Raw genomic sequence first — 15,124 nt, 5'->3', positions numbered from 1 at the left:
GGGGCTGTCCTCATGGAGATAAGAGGACCCACGGCAGGGGGGGGGTTAGGGCAGGGGGGCCATGGCAGGGCAGGGCAGGGCAGGGCAGGGCAGGGGAGGGGGGCACGGGCAGGGCAGGGCCACTCACACCCTGCTCACCCCTCATTGGTGCTCTCCCATGTGCTTCCCCTGCAGGTCGTGCGTGCCATCAATGCCATGCTCCTCCACAGGCTCGTGAGGCTGGGGGACCCAGATGCCACCATCACGGGCTTTGCCACGCTGGGCTTCCCCAATTGCTTCGGGGCTCTGGATGGGACTCACATCCCCATCCGCGCCCTGCAACACAGTGGAAGACGCTACATAAACCGCAAGGGCTACCACTCAGTGGTCCTCCAGGCCTTGGTGGACAGCCGGGGCTGTTTCCAGGACGTTTATGTGGGCTGGCCTGGCAGCACCCACGACTCCCGGGTTTTCCGGAACTCAGGCCTGTGCTGCCGGCTGGAGGCAGCAACCTACATCCCCCAGCGGGAGATCCCTGTGGGGGACACCACCATGCCCCTCTGCGTCATCGCAGATGCGGCATACCCCCTCCGGCCCTGGCTCATGCACCCGTACACGGGCCATCTCTCTGCCAGCCAGGAGCGCTTCAACCAGCGCCTGAACCACGCGCGCCAGGTGGTGGAGCACTTATTTGGCCACCTCAAAGGGCGCTGGAGACGTCTCCTCATCCGCCTGGATGCGGGCCCCAACAACATCCCCCAGATTGTGGGTGCCTGCTGCGCCCTACACAATCTGGTGGAGAGCAAGGGGGAGGCCTTTTATCAGGGCTGGGCTGTGGAGGCCAGCAGGGCCGACCTGCAGCCACCCGCTGCCCCCAGTCGCCAGGTGGACCCCGAAGAGACTCGGGTCCGGGAGGCCCTGCGGGCCCACTTCGATGAGGCCGCAGGGTGAACTCTGCCAGGCCCCCCACTGCCCGCCCCTTCCTCCAACACACTCCCTGCCCCTACGCCCACACCACGGAGCACCCAACAGCACCCCCCCCCCCACTTTTCCTGGACAAATAAAAGCACGCACTTGTTGGTAAAATGAAACTGGTTTTCTTTGAACTGTTTTTTTAACTAATAACAACAAACTATATACAAGACCTTCTAACTAAACTATTATATAAGTGAATAATAAAAAAGTTTGCATATATTATATGTACAAAAAACAGAAAACCAGGGATTACAAGGAAGGGGAGAACTATTTACATGGGGGGGACAGGGCAAACGGGGGGCACAAATAAATAAGTCCCAAAACTATATACAAGGGGGGGGGCACGTCCTGGGCCCCACGCCCCTATTGTCCGGCACTGGGGGTGGGCGGCCGGGAGCCCCGCCTCGGCCGCAGCCCTGTCCGGGGCTGGCTGGGGGCCGGGCGGACCGGAAGATATGTCTGGTGAGTTTCAGCTGGCCCCAGGTGTCCCTCGGTGGTCCAGCCCTCGGTGGCGGGTGGCGGGGTGACGGCGGCCGGCGCGGCGACGAGCAGATCAGTGGGTGGAGCACTCAGGGCAGGCGCAGAGGCGGCCGGAGCGGCATGAGGGGCCAGGTAGTCCACGAGGCGGTTCAACGTATCCATGTAGGCCCCCCATGCCTCTTGGCGCCAGGCCAGCGCCCGCTCCTGGAGGTGGAGGCGGCGTTGCTCCACGCGCAGACGCTGCTCCACGACCTCCAGCTGCCGACGATGGATGGCCAGCAGCTGGGGGTCCGTCGCCGGTGTGTGGTGTTGCTGGGTCTGCCGCCTTGCCCGCCGTGGGGCCGGTCAGTCCTCCCCTGAGGGGCTTGCCTGGAGCGATGGCCGCACAGGGGTTTCCGGGACCACTGAAGCCTCGCTGGCGCTCTCCGGTCCTTCCGATGGTGCAGCTGCGGAACACAGGAGGCGGGGAAGAAGAGTGGAGACAGGCGTTAGTGTGGGCCCCGAGCTGTGGCCCTTGTCCCCCCACCCCTGTGCTGCAGGTTCCCCATCCCCGTCCCCGGGAGATGCTGCTGTGATGGGGTTCACGGGTCCTCCTGCACTGCACCCCGTCCCCTGGCGGGAGTGACTCTCACTTCACTCAGCAGGGTCTGACAGGAGAGGTTTCTTAGGCCACAGATGCCCAGTTTCTCCCAGGAGTGACAGTACAGAAGTCAGAGACAGTCCTTCCAACCCGTCCTGGGGAGAAGACCCCAAGGGGTGCCCCTCTGGGATGTAGCTTTCCCCCTCCTCAGGCTGGCTGCCTTCCAGCTCTCCCTTCCCCTAGCCTCTACCTGTGCGCACCCCCCTGCCCCCCGATTCAAAGCCAGCTCGGCTCCTCCCTCCTCTTTGTTCAGGGCAGAGGTGTCACCTGCCAGTTGTAGCCCCAGGATCATCCTTTGCCCCTGGGAGCTATTCAGCTTGTTGCTCATATCTAGCCTGAGTCTCGCATTTGCACTCCCCCCACTCCATCACATGCTGCTGCTGCTGCGGGGTGTCCCACCCCCTCCTCCCAGGGGACCCTAGAGGTTCCGGCCCCCCCTGCCCCAGGGATGGGGCATGGCTCTGTCGTGCTGGGGGCAGGGGGCAGGGGCTGATGCACTCCTGTGAGGGACATGGCACTGCTGTCCTTGGGGCCATGGCCATCTGGGCATGTGGAGGGCCCTGGCCACATATCTATTACCCCTGCCCCTCAACCCCGGGGGTGTACACCGGGGGGGTACATACCTGTAGGTCCACTCCCACGGTCCGGGGACATCCGGGGGGGCGGAGGCCCGGCTGCTGCTCCAGGATGGGAGGAGGATGTGCAGCCCCGTCTCAGCAGAGGAGTCGTCCCCCTCCTCCTGCTGCGATGCCCCGGGAGTCGGCTCCAGGGGGGGCCCCCCGGGGTGCGGGGCTTACCTCCGGGGCGGACTCCGGCTCTGGGGCCTGCTGGGGCTCCTCAGCCGAGGTGTCAAGAGTGGCCGGAGGGGAGGAGGTGTGCCGGGGGCCCAAGATGTCCCTGAGCTCCCTGTAAAAGGGGCAAGTGACGGGGGCAGCCCCAGATCGGCCGGCCGCATCCTGGGCCGGGGCGTAACCCCGCCGCAGCTCTTTGACTTTACTCCAGACATGGTCTGGAGTGCAGGCAGGGTGACCCCGGGCGGCCAGGCCCTCGGCTAGCCGAGCGAACGCATCCGCGTTCCACCTCTTGCTCCCCATTACCTGGAGCACCTCCTCCTCGCTCCAGAGCCCCAGCAGGTCCCAAAGCTCGGCCTCCATCCAGGAGGGGCCCCGCTGCCACTTGCCGGCCTGGCTGACAGCCTGGCTGCCCTGGCTCCCCTTGGGGGGGTCCCCCTGGGGGCTCTGGGGGGGCTGCCGGGCGGCCATCGGTGCGCTGGGGGGTTCTTGGGGCTGCTGAAGAGCATGCAGGCTGGGCGCGTGTTATTGCTGCTGCCTGCATGCTCTCTCAGCTTCCTGCACAGAAAGGGAGGGGGCGGGGACCTTTAAGCGGCCACTCCACGCGGCCACCATTGAGCTGAGGGGCTGGAGAGAGCGTCTCTCAACCCCTCAGCTGATGGCCGCCATGGAGGACCCTGCAATTTCGATGTTGCAGGATGCGCAACGACTACACGGTCCCTACTTCGACGTTGAACGTCGAAGTAGGGCGCTATTCCCATCTCCTGATGAGGATAGCGGCTTCGACGTCTCGCCGCCTAACGTCGATGTTAACATCGAAATAGCGCCCAACACGTGTAACCGTGACGGGCGCTATTTCGAAGTTAGTGCCACTACTTCGAAGTAGCGTGCACATGTAGACACGGCTAGAGAGAGAAAATAAATCAACAATAGAAATAACACTGCACATACTACAGTGCACTCTTCAGTCTCTGCACCTTTGTTAAACCACTTTTGTTCAAACCTAGGAAAGATGCTAGCTCTCACTTAAGACTAATTGCATGTTCTTGCTAAACTATTTTTGCTTTAGTCCATATTAACAAAACAAAACAGGGGCTGTATTTTGTTTCTCTCTCTCTTCAGTGAAACGTAGTTTTGATACTGAAAGAAAATGTATAGCTAAGAATACTTTGATTGAAATCATTGTTTTTCCATTTCCACAGAACTCAAAAATACAGGAAATTTTGGTCAAATTTTCCTTACCACCACCCAAAATAATAAATAAAAAAACTCTTTGGAAAAAGACTAGGCAAAAAATATTTAAGCCCCAGAAGAGAACAGTTTGGAAAGCAATGTGGAAAAAAGGGCTATATAACTGTTTTGCAACTTTAACTACCAGTAAGTGCTACTGAACAACAGCTAGTATATGAGTAATGTCAATTAAAAATCCAGCTGTGTACTTCAGTTTTTATGAGAACTGTTCATAATCAAAAATTGCTTATTGGACTGCAACTGAGTTTAACACCTACAATAAATAGGAAATGAAAAAAAGTCATTTTCTACCCCTTTCTCACCATTCTGCAAGACTAATACAGCAGGGACACAGAAAATGTCAGCAACCGTCCAAAATCGTGACTGTGTGGAAGTGAGAAAGTCTCCAAAGAATTTTAAGAAAGATTTTCCAAAGACAGCACTGAGCTACCATATTTCAAATACATGAAAAGGCTGCCAATTCTTACGACATCAGTCCCAGAAATCTACATTTTCATTTAATATACTCAAAACAACGAGAAGGAATTTTTTTTTTAAATGCAGGAGTGAAAAGGTGATGACTTTTAAACAGAATATTTTGGAGAAACAAGTATTCAAGAAACCTCAGGTTCTCTCTTTGTTATTGAGCAGAGAGTTTGTTTTAACTGACCATTTGCAGCTACATTCTCTATTAACATTGCTTTAGCAGTTTAAGGAAGTCTTACCCAGCTTCTTGTGGATTCCCCAGTATGGAGAAAATTTCTAGGTATTTTTGGGCTGGAACAGGCACAGATACCTCCAGCAGAAATGGGTCCTCAGAGGCCATGAGTAGCTGACATTTGAGAATGCAGTCCTTAGGACCAAAGATTACACATCCCCACATCATCCAAAACACATAAGCTGTGTCTACACGAGTGTCCTTTTGAAAGGGCGAAAATCAAAGTTCGGTAGTCAAAATAGCGGGCTTCGAAAGGGAGCACCCACCACCATTTTTCAGAACGGCACTTCAATCCGCTCTTTCAAAGTGCTGTCGAGGTCTTTCGAAAGAGAGCATCCACATGGCTCCAAGCCCTCTTTTGAAAGAAGGGAGGCAGGAAATGCCGCAGATGGGATTCCCATGGCCAACAAGCCCTTCCGGGGCCACAGCCAGCCACCTCCTTTAAAGGACCCCTCCCTCCACCTTCCCCTTTGCACAAGCTGAGTGCTGTCCAGCCTGGCAGAGCCCACTCATGCCCACCATGGAGGTCCAGTAACAGCTCCTGCAGGAGGAAACCCTCATCACAGACACCCTGCTGGCAGTGCTGTGCACCATAGCCGCAGCTGCACCCGATCTCATCGGGTGGCTGGGCTGTCCCCCCAGGGTCACAGGGCTCCCCCCCAGGTGCCCCAATGCCTCTGGACCCACCCAAACAGCACCAACTGGTGGGAGCGCGTGGTGCTAGGGGAGTGGGGCGAGGAAAGGTGGCTGCGGAACTTCCGCATGTTGAGGCAGACCTTCGACAAGATCTGCCACTGACTCGCCCCCACATTCCAGCACCAGGACACCTGCAGACGGCCTCACCCTGGAGAAACGGGTCACGATCATCATCTGGAAGCTGGCCACCCGGACTCCTACCACTCCGTGGGACAGCAGTTTGGGGTGGGCAAGGCCACAGTCGGGGCTGTATGTATGGAGGTAAGGTGGAGATGGGGCAAGGGGAACCCTCTGCTGCAAGGGGCCAGATAGGGCACAGGCTGGATGGGAGGGGGCAGAACGGGCCCAAGGCAGGGGGAGACAGCCGCCACACCCACACTAGAACATGTGCCCCCCCTCCCCCACTGTAGGTCGTCAGAGCCATCAACACGCTGTTGCTCTATAGGGTCGTCTGCTTGGGGGATTTGGACAACACCGTCTCCGACTTCCAGGACCTGAGCTTTCCAAATTGCATTGTCACTTTGGATAGCCCACACATCCCCATCCACTCCATGCCACACAGCGCCGGCCAGTACATCAACTGAAAGGGCTACCATTCGGTTGTGCTCCAGGCCCTGGTGGATGCGAGGGACCAGTTCACTGACCTCTTATGTGGGCTGGGCCAGCCACACCCATAATGCCCAGGTCTTGCAGAAATCCAGCCTCTGCTGGCGCATGGAGGACAGTACCTTTGTCCCCCAGTGGGAGATCCCGGTGACTGAGGACATCACCATGCCGCTCTGCATGGTGGCATATACAGCGTACCCCCTGCAGCCGTGGCTCATGAGCCCGTACACGGGACACCTTGACCCCACCTGGGAAGCATTCAATGAGCGCCTCAACCACGCCCACAATGTTGTGGAGTGGGTCTTCAGGCACCTAAAGGGGTGGTGGAGGTGCCTCCTCATGGGGCTGGAGATTGGCGTCCTCAACATGTCCCAGGTGGTGGGCACCTGTTGCATCCCCACAACGTCGTGGAGGGAAAGGGGGATGCCTATGTTCCCAAGGGGCCCCTTCTGGTTGGCACCGGCTCTGAGCAGCCGGGAACCGCCCCCATCTGCCAGGCCCACCAGGACAGCCACCGCGTCCAGGAAGTCCCAGGCAGGCTGTTGCCGACAGCCACCTCTGATCTGCATGCACACCCACCCCATGCTCCGGGTGGCCCCTAGTGTGGAGGCTCTGTGTCAGGCGGCCAAAGGCAGCGGCATTGCGCCACTTGACCCCCATGTGGTGCAGGACCTCCTTGTCCTTCCACAGGCCGAGGAGGTCCTGCAGCTCCCATTCTTCTAGGAGGGAGCCCTTTTTTTTTTTCCTCGCCCTTGGAGCCATGCAGGGATTCTGGGGGGCCGTGGGGCTCGCAGGGGTGCTGGCTGCTGGCCATGTTGGTGCTGAAGCATGCAGCTGGAGCACATGCACAGGCTGCTCCTAGCACGCTCTCAGCTTCCTGCCACGGGCTTCCTGCGGGCATCCGGTTTTAAGGAAGCCCAATGCAGGGACCATAGAGCCCTGCTGCTTGCTGGAGCGGCCCCATGCTCCAGCTGACCGGTGCCATGGCAGACCTGTATTTCAAAAAAAATGGACTGTGAAGCATCTACACATCTACTCTTTCAATTTAGTATTTCGAAAGGGAGCAATCTTCCTAATACGGAGTCAGGGTCGGATTTCAAAGTCTGCACCCCGTTCTTTCACAAGATGGGTTTACACGTGTGGACGCTCCTCCTGCTCTTTCAGTAAAGGGCCACTTCTTTCGAATTTTTGTGCATGTGTAGACACAGCCACACAGTATTATTCATAACCTGAAAAAGAAGCTCAAGTACTTGAACTTCAGATTTATTAATTGGAGGGATGGTGGGTTCATGCATGCTTGTGCACCTACAGCTAAAATTTACTATGAAAGGTCAGTGACCCTGTGGTTCTCTCTAAGACACCTCTCTCCCGTTCTCTATTCATTTGTGTGCATGTTTCATGGGGTCTGTATTTAGAAGGTAAAGCCTTATAAAAAGACACAATAAGACAATCAGTCGTTCATTACTTCACAGAGCCACACTCAGGGCTGCACCAAAAAGGCTGTGAGCCAGTTTCCATTATAAAAGCTCAAATACATATTTTTACACACATCCTACTTATTTTTTCAAGAGAAAAACTCACTATTTGCTGAAATTTGTCATTTGTGATTTGTGGTCAGAAATTAAGGGTTTTCTTCTTTTCTTTTTAAAAAGTGTGGTGTTAATTTCTGTAGGGGTTAATTGCAGAAGAACTTAGTATGCAACAGTTTAAGGGTGTTTTGGCAACACACTCCCCCATATCCAATAAGCCAGGGACACATCTAAGGAATATTCATCACTCGAGATAAGCAGTGGCACTGTAGTATAAGGGGAAGGGAACAAACATGTTGTGATCTGCTGCCCTGGACCTGGGACCCTGGGAACCATGCCCTGCAGAATTGCAGGTATCAACTCATGGAAACCAGGCTGCCTGGAGCCTGTGGAAAATGCCAAAGGGGGGTTGGGTGCCCTTAGGATTCTGGAGTAAGACCCCGAGGTGGGGCAGTGCTAACTATACTCCCTTTGAGAAACAGGTGCTGACTTGTTACTTGGCATTGCTGGATACTGAACATACTACACAGAACCAGCAAGTGTTGCTGCACAACAAGCTTCCTATCATGAGCTGGGTGTGAGATATGACAGCTCGCTGGTTGGGATGAGCCATGGATAAAGTGGAGGAGAAAACAAAACCTGGACCCCGGTGGGTTTCTTATTTGCATGAGCTGATGGCCCAGATCCCAGAAGGAGACAAGGCCAAACCCCCCAGCCTGCAGCAACCATCTCCAGGCGGCACAGCTAGTGAGACACACTAATGGCCTCCTCTAGGAACAAATCAGACAGCTCACCCCCACCCACATACACCCTATGGGTGTGGAAGCAGGTATTGGCACTGTCTTTTAATTTGAACTCACGTCTAAGAGCAGGTAGTATTCCTCACAAGCGCATCAAGGGACAGGGTGGCCCCACTGGCCTGGCCTGCCCCCCCCCCCACCAGAAACACATAAGGAATTAGAGAGGGTCAGGCAGCAGGTTTGGATACTACCCCAACTCAGGGACTCTGCCCCTTTGGTGGCTGCAGAAACCATCACCCCAGGCCCAAAAAGCTATGGGATGGGTGCTCCCTGCTAATGATATTACTTTACAATGTCTAGGCAGAAGCAGGCTGCAGGAACCATTTTAGACTCAGTATGGGCTGCAGGCACCACCCTTAATGCCATGGACCTAGAAGTAGTCTGCAATAAGCTGGCTCAGATGGGACAACTTTTGGGCCAGGACATCCAAGAGTCTGCTCTATAGAAATAGCTAGCAAGCTCCTAATCCAGCTGTCAGATTTTGGAGGCTTTAGTACAGGGAGCAGTCAATTTAACAAAATGAAACAGCCTCAGCCCTCAGTTGTACTACAGTGCAAAAGTTTGCTATAACCCACTATGAACACCAGTCATTTTGGGTGCGGTCAGGTAATCCTGAGGTACTTTCTATAGCATATCAAGAATGATGCCCAGACCGTAAACCTCACTTTCCTAAAATAATATCCCCAGAAATCCTACGGCCCTTCAGGGTGTATATTCACCTTAGGATTTATTTCCTGTAGTGAAGCTGGCCACCCTGCGTGTAATACCCTGATCCCTGCCATACTGGGAAACAGGGTTTGGATGCCTCAGAGCCCAGCCCATTGGATTACCCAAGAAAAACAATTATTAGACCCCTGGGACTGTCAACAATGGGCTTGAAGTGAAGGGATGTGTCCCTTTAAACACCAAATTCTGGATCCTTGTAGATTAGAAGCCAATACTGTGGGACAGTGTGTCACAGACAGCTTGTTCAACAAGACTACAGTAGTGCTCACTAATTATGTGGGGTGCTTGTCTGTACTATCCATCATCACTGTTATTTGGAGTGGTCGAACACCCCAGTCAACCCACTACCATGAATGAAGATTAACACCTCTGCTCTAGGGGCTGGAGGTCACACTTATGTCAGGCCAGTATACTAGCAATCCGAGGCACTGGAAAAAAAATTTTCCCCAAATTGGACCCTGTCTCTAGGGCAGTGGCAAACTGTGTGGAACCCCACATCCAAACCCTCAATAAAATGATATAGAATTATGAGGGAACTCTTGCCAATGAAAAAGCATCTAGCCACCACACACTACACCAGAAAGGAAGGCTTCTTAAACTCACAGCAGCATTAGAATCAGTGTTGGGGCACCACTGGTATGACAACTTTTTAAAGTATAGCCCTTTATGAACCAACATATTAAACCTGGTTCTGCATCCAATTGTTATTGTAGTAGTAGGTTTTGTATTAGTTTGAATTGTGATCATTGCATTATGTTATGTAAGCCAGTGCCCTGCAGCAGGCCATTCCTGGCCCAACAGCCATCTTAAGATGACTAAAATCCCAATCAGAGTACAATGGGTGACATGCATTGCCACATCACCCAGGGGTGGAATGTAGGGGTTAATTGCAGAAGAACTTTGTATGCAACAGTCTAGGGTTGTTTTGGCAACACACTCCCCCATAGCTGATGAGCCAAGGACATACCTCAGGAATATCCACCACTCGAGATAAGCAGAGGCATTGTAGCAGAACATATGTAGATAAGGATACAGGGAAGGTAACAAACATGTTGTGATCTAGTGTAACCTGCTGTAACAATCACATGTAAGCAAATAAGGAAATACCTTAAATGGTAATGGAGTGACCTAACAGAACTCCATAGCAAGGCAGGGAAAAAAAAAAAAAACTGTATGTAAGCAGCACAGAAATCAATGCAATTTGGACTTCACTGATTGACCTGTACTGGTGCCTCGGAACTGTGAGAAGAACTGCTGCTTGTCCACAGCTGCCTCCGGTCCCCAGCTGCTGAAGGGACTTAAGAAGCTGCTTTCCCGTTATGCCTGAGAAACTGTTAGTTAAGGTCAAAACAAAAAGCAGTCAAGTAGCACTTTAAAGACTAGCAAAATAGTTTATTAGGTGAGCTTTCGTGGGACAGACCCACTTCTTCAGACCATAGCCAGACCAGAACAGACTCAATATTTAAGGCACAGAGAACCAAAAACAGTAAGCAAGGAGGACAAATCAGAAAAAAATTATCAAGGTGAGCAAATCGGGGGGGGGGAAGGTCAAGAATGAGATTAAGCCAAGTATGTAGACGAGCCCCTATAACGACTCAGAAAATTCCCATCCCGGTTCAAACCGCGTGTTAATGTGCCAAATTTGAATATAAAAAAGACAGCTCAGCTGCTTCCCTTTGAATAGCTGTGCGAAAGTTTTTCAGTAACACACATACTCTTAAGTCTTTAACAGAATGCCCCATTCCATTAAAATGTTGACTAACTGGTTTGTGAATCTGGAGTGTTTTGATGTCTGTTTTGTGCCCATTGACCCTTTGTCTAAAGGAGTTAGAAGTCTGTCCAATATACAAAGCGTCTGGGCATTGTTGGCACATGATGGCATATATGATGTTAGTAGAGGAGTTAAGGTGTTCATTTAAACTTGTCAGGAAATAAACTGCCTGTGTTAACAGATATTTGGTCAGCATTTTTGTACTCTGACAGCACAGTGTTGAACCTAAATTACTTTTGCCTGCAATAGTTTCACTGATTTTCCTTGAAATGTAACTTAGAAAAAATGCTTTGTGTTTGATTTGAAAGTTTTTCTTTGCTATTTCAATGCCATCTCTGACTCTGTGCCCTACTTTTGGAACTCCAAAACTGACAGGCTAATACATAAATCTGACTTATGAAGAATTTGTAAATAAGATTTTCAATTATATAGAAATACATTCTAGGCATACACTGAGGATGAGTAAAAATGTTGTAATATTTAACATTCAGATTCTTGACCATTGGAAGTGAAATGAAGGATTCTGAAGGGGTGTTTTGGCAATGCACTTGCTGTCAGTTAAGGATATGCAGAATAAAGTTTTCACTGGTATACCACACGAAGGTGCATTTCACAGCATATTTAAGTTTCAATCAAAATAACCATAGAGCTCCATCATGTGTGTAAAAGTGTGAGGGTTAAATCCTGATGCCAATTAAGTCTGCAGTAGTTCTGTCATTGACTTCTTTGGGTGTAGATGTTAATACTGTATTTCTCAGCAAGTGTTATTTATGTTTATAACACAAAGTAGGTAATTGCGTGATAAAAAAAACATTCAAAAATGTATTAGAGATAAACTTCCTGTATTTCCATTATAGCTATTTGAGTCTTCTCACCTGCCAAACAGAAATCACAAGACATGCTCCCTACTTATTCATTTCCCTGCAGGTAATTTTGGGATTTCAGAAGCAGACCTATTTTCTCTCTTTTTGGGGGGATTTGTATTTATTAATTCAACTGCAGAAATAAAATTTATCCCATAAAAATGGTATTGTTTTAAATGCTTATATTATCTTGATTTAATGAGCTATTTGCTTTTTAAATGAAGTACATTTCAAAATCTTGGAGTATTTTTCCTCTCAAAAATTAAATACACTCAGTTCTAAAAAAGAATAAAGTCTTCACAACATTAGATAGTAAAATAAATGGTCTTCTAAATCATAGCAATCATATCAATATTAATTGCCAAAATCCTTAGATATAACGATAAGTTAATGATAGCTCACTAAACTCTAAGGGTGGGTCAACACTTGTCCCCAACTTCAAAGAGGGAATGTTAATCAGGGTAATGGGAGATTACTAATAAAGTTCTTCAGTGAATACACGGCACTTCATTAGGCTAATTCTCCCTCATGGCAACTTCAAAGCATCAAACTTTGAAGTGCTGGCATGCATGTAGACATGGGCACTTGGAAGTGCCCACACTACTTCAAAGTGCCTTTACTCCCCAAAATTTTGAGGAGTAAGGCACTTTGAAGTGTCATACTCCTAAATGCCAGCATGTGTGTAGCTGTGGGCACTTAGAAGTGCCCATACTACTTCGAAGTTGCCATGGTGGAGAATTAGCCTAATGAACTGCCGCATATTCACCACAAAACTTCATTAGTAATCTCCCATCACCCTGATTAACATGCCCTCTTCAAAGTTAGGAACAAGAGTAGACAAGTCCTAAATGTCTATTAATTTTAAAAAAAAGCCTATTAGAAAATTGTTATAAAAGAGGAATTCAAAAAGTCAAAGTGTTTGCAGTCAAAGGCCCAAAAACAGCAACTCTTCCCTGCATTCACCTATTAGTCACATCTCTTTATATTTCAATACACCATACCCCACCTACCTTGTCTCCCTTTCTACTGTGAGTTACAGCTACTCCTTCACATAACAAATATTGTTCTATTAACCACTACCCACCACATAATGGCTTGCAATCCAACAATTTTCCATTTGGCAATAAGGCCAGGAGTTTTCAAGATCCTGTGGAAATTTTCAGATTGTGTATATTGTCATAGCTCTGTTAAAGTCACTGCCTTCAACAGAAAATTTACATCATTTGAGGATCTATGAATGTATGTTTTTACAGGACATATTCAATCTTCTCATTTGCCAGCCCCTCTGCTTGTAAAATACAGCTGTCTGGAAATTCTTCTATCAGAGAATGCTCACATGCCAAATCAAAATTTTTTTTTATGGAGATGGTTCTATTCTGAGGAGGTTATGCCAGAATCAAGGCTCACCGCTCCCCTTCAGCCCTCCAGGTGGTCTAATGGGGAGCCAGTTATTGGCTCAGCAGGTTCTTGCAGATTTCCAGCTCCTGCCAGACCTCCATAAGGTGACGCAGAACATAAAATACCTAATATCACAGCATGATAAAAGTCACAAGAAGTGTCTATAATGTTACAGGTCAGAGCAGGGGTGAGCAAACTTTTTATGTCAGGCCCCACTTTTTGTCCCTACCATTAGCAGTCCCCCTACAACTGTCTAGTATAAGCCAAACTGATGGAAAATTGGATTATGTTCACATAAGAGACTTGGCACATGTAAGAAAATAAGTATGTGCAATGTGTAAACTTTATCAATCAGTATATAAATGTGAATACACAAACACAGTAATCTACTTCAACGTTTTAATGAGATGGATGAGCCTTAAATCAGCAGCCTGTTTTGCTGCACCCCCTTTACAAAAATCTTTTGCCCCCCCTACATTGCCCAATCCAGTATTAGCGATCCCTTCCTTTCCTAGTACCAACGAACTCAAAGAAGGTGACCTTTTGACAATGGTTAGCTTGAGAAATACAGTGACATTCGCAAAATGTAACAGACTGTATATTCTGAGCCTAATCAAACACTGACTTTTTCCAGTTGTATGGAGTAGGTAAAGTAGATGTAACGCAGTAGCATCACAGGCTCTTTGTGTCAATTATTATGCTATTAAAATGCCCCAGAGAGGAAGCTGAACTTGCATTAAAGAGACTCATGTATTACTCTTGTTTCTTATGATGTCATCAAAAGCCTTTAAGACATGTATGCTTTATGTTATCCTTAAAATAGCTGAAGGCTTGTCTTACGAAAGTAAGCAATTGACAAATCATGTGCCATTTGCACAGAAAGTTATAATCCACCTCTCAGGCTACTACTAAGTATTTATCCCAGAGCAGTAGCCATGTTAGTATGTAGCTTCACAAAAAACAAGCAGTCCTGTAGCACCTTAAAAATTTACACATTTATTTATTAGGTAATGAGCTTTGATGGGTAAGACCCATTTCTTCAGATTTTCAGATTGGAATTTTTATTAAGTATTTGTATATTTTGGCTGTTTTAACTGGTCTGTCTCCTCACAGATTTAAGCATTGTTATCCTTCGTTCATAGGCCTAGCAGGGAAATAAAATTCCACTCATGTCTAGCAAAAAAGGAACAAGGAAAAAAAACACTATTTACTTGTTAAAAACCACTTGCTTGCTACATATTGCTCTATTCAGACAGTACTCACTGAGGGAAAATGAGCGAATGAATTGTTTTGCTGGTGAGAAACTTGCATGACCAATTAGTCACACACTGATCAATCAGGAAACAAACATACTTCTGATATTTTGATCACATACTGTGCAAGAAGGATAAAGTTCAGACCAATAATATATACGCATTACGTGTTTTAATAGAGCCAGTTTCACAAAGCTCAAAATTACTGTTATGAGCCCTCGGAATTATTTATCACTATCTTACTAGATAACCAAAACACCACAATCAAGGAAGAAGGCTGTGCTGGTTAAAACACTGAGCTGGTTTACAGAGGAAATTAAAGCACCTATGTTACACATAGACAGCATAACCTCAGTTATTAACACAAGAGTTACGAACACAAGAATCAGCTGATCAGCCACACACCTCCTACGAGACCTGAAATAAACCATTAGGCATCAATAGAGACACATATATACCCCAAGAAAATATAAAGCAGCACTGTGTTAAAACAAACTGCTCCACTACACAAAAAATAAAGGGAAAGTTGTTGTTGTTTTTTTAAATCTGGCAAAGTAAGGACATGGTCTCTGTGTTTTTCATTTAAAATGGTTAAAAACAGTATTTTTCTTCTGCATAGTGAAGTTTCAAAGGCATATTTAGTCACTGTTCAGCTATAAACTTCTGATA

General features: G+C 48.8%; 1 protein-coding gene across 1 annotated transcript in view; it reads right to left on the bottom strand.

Moving 5' to 3' along the window:
• Nucleotides 1-15,124, bottom strand: part of DGKB (diacylglycerol kinase beta) — a 481,053-nt gene that overhangs the window by 440,887 nt on the left and 25,042 nt on the right. The gene's annotated exons all lie outside the window — the stretch shown is intronic.

Source organism: Carettochelys insculpta, chromosome 2 (assembly GCF_033958435.1).
Source record: "Carettochelys insculpta isolate YL-2023 chromosome 2, ASM3395843v1, whole genome shotgun sequence".
In the NCBI taxonomy this organism is placed as follows: domain Eukaryota; kingdom Metazoa; phylum Chordata; order Testudines; family Carettochelyidae; genus Carettochelys; species Carettochelys insculpta.
This window is presented reverse-complemented; position numbering and strand designations above follow the sequence as displayed.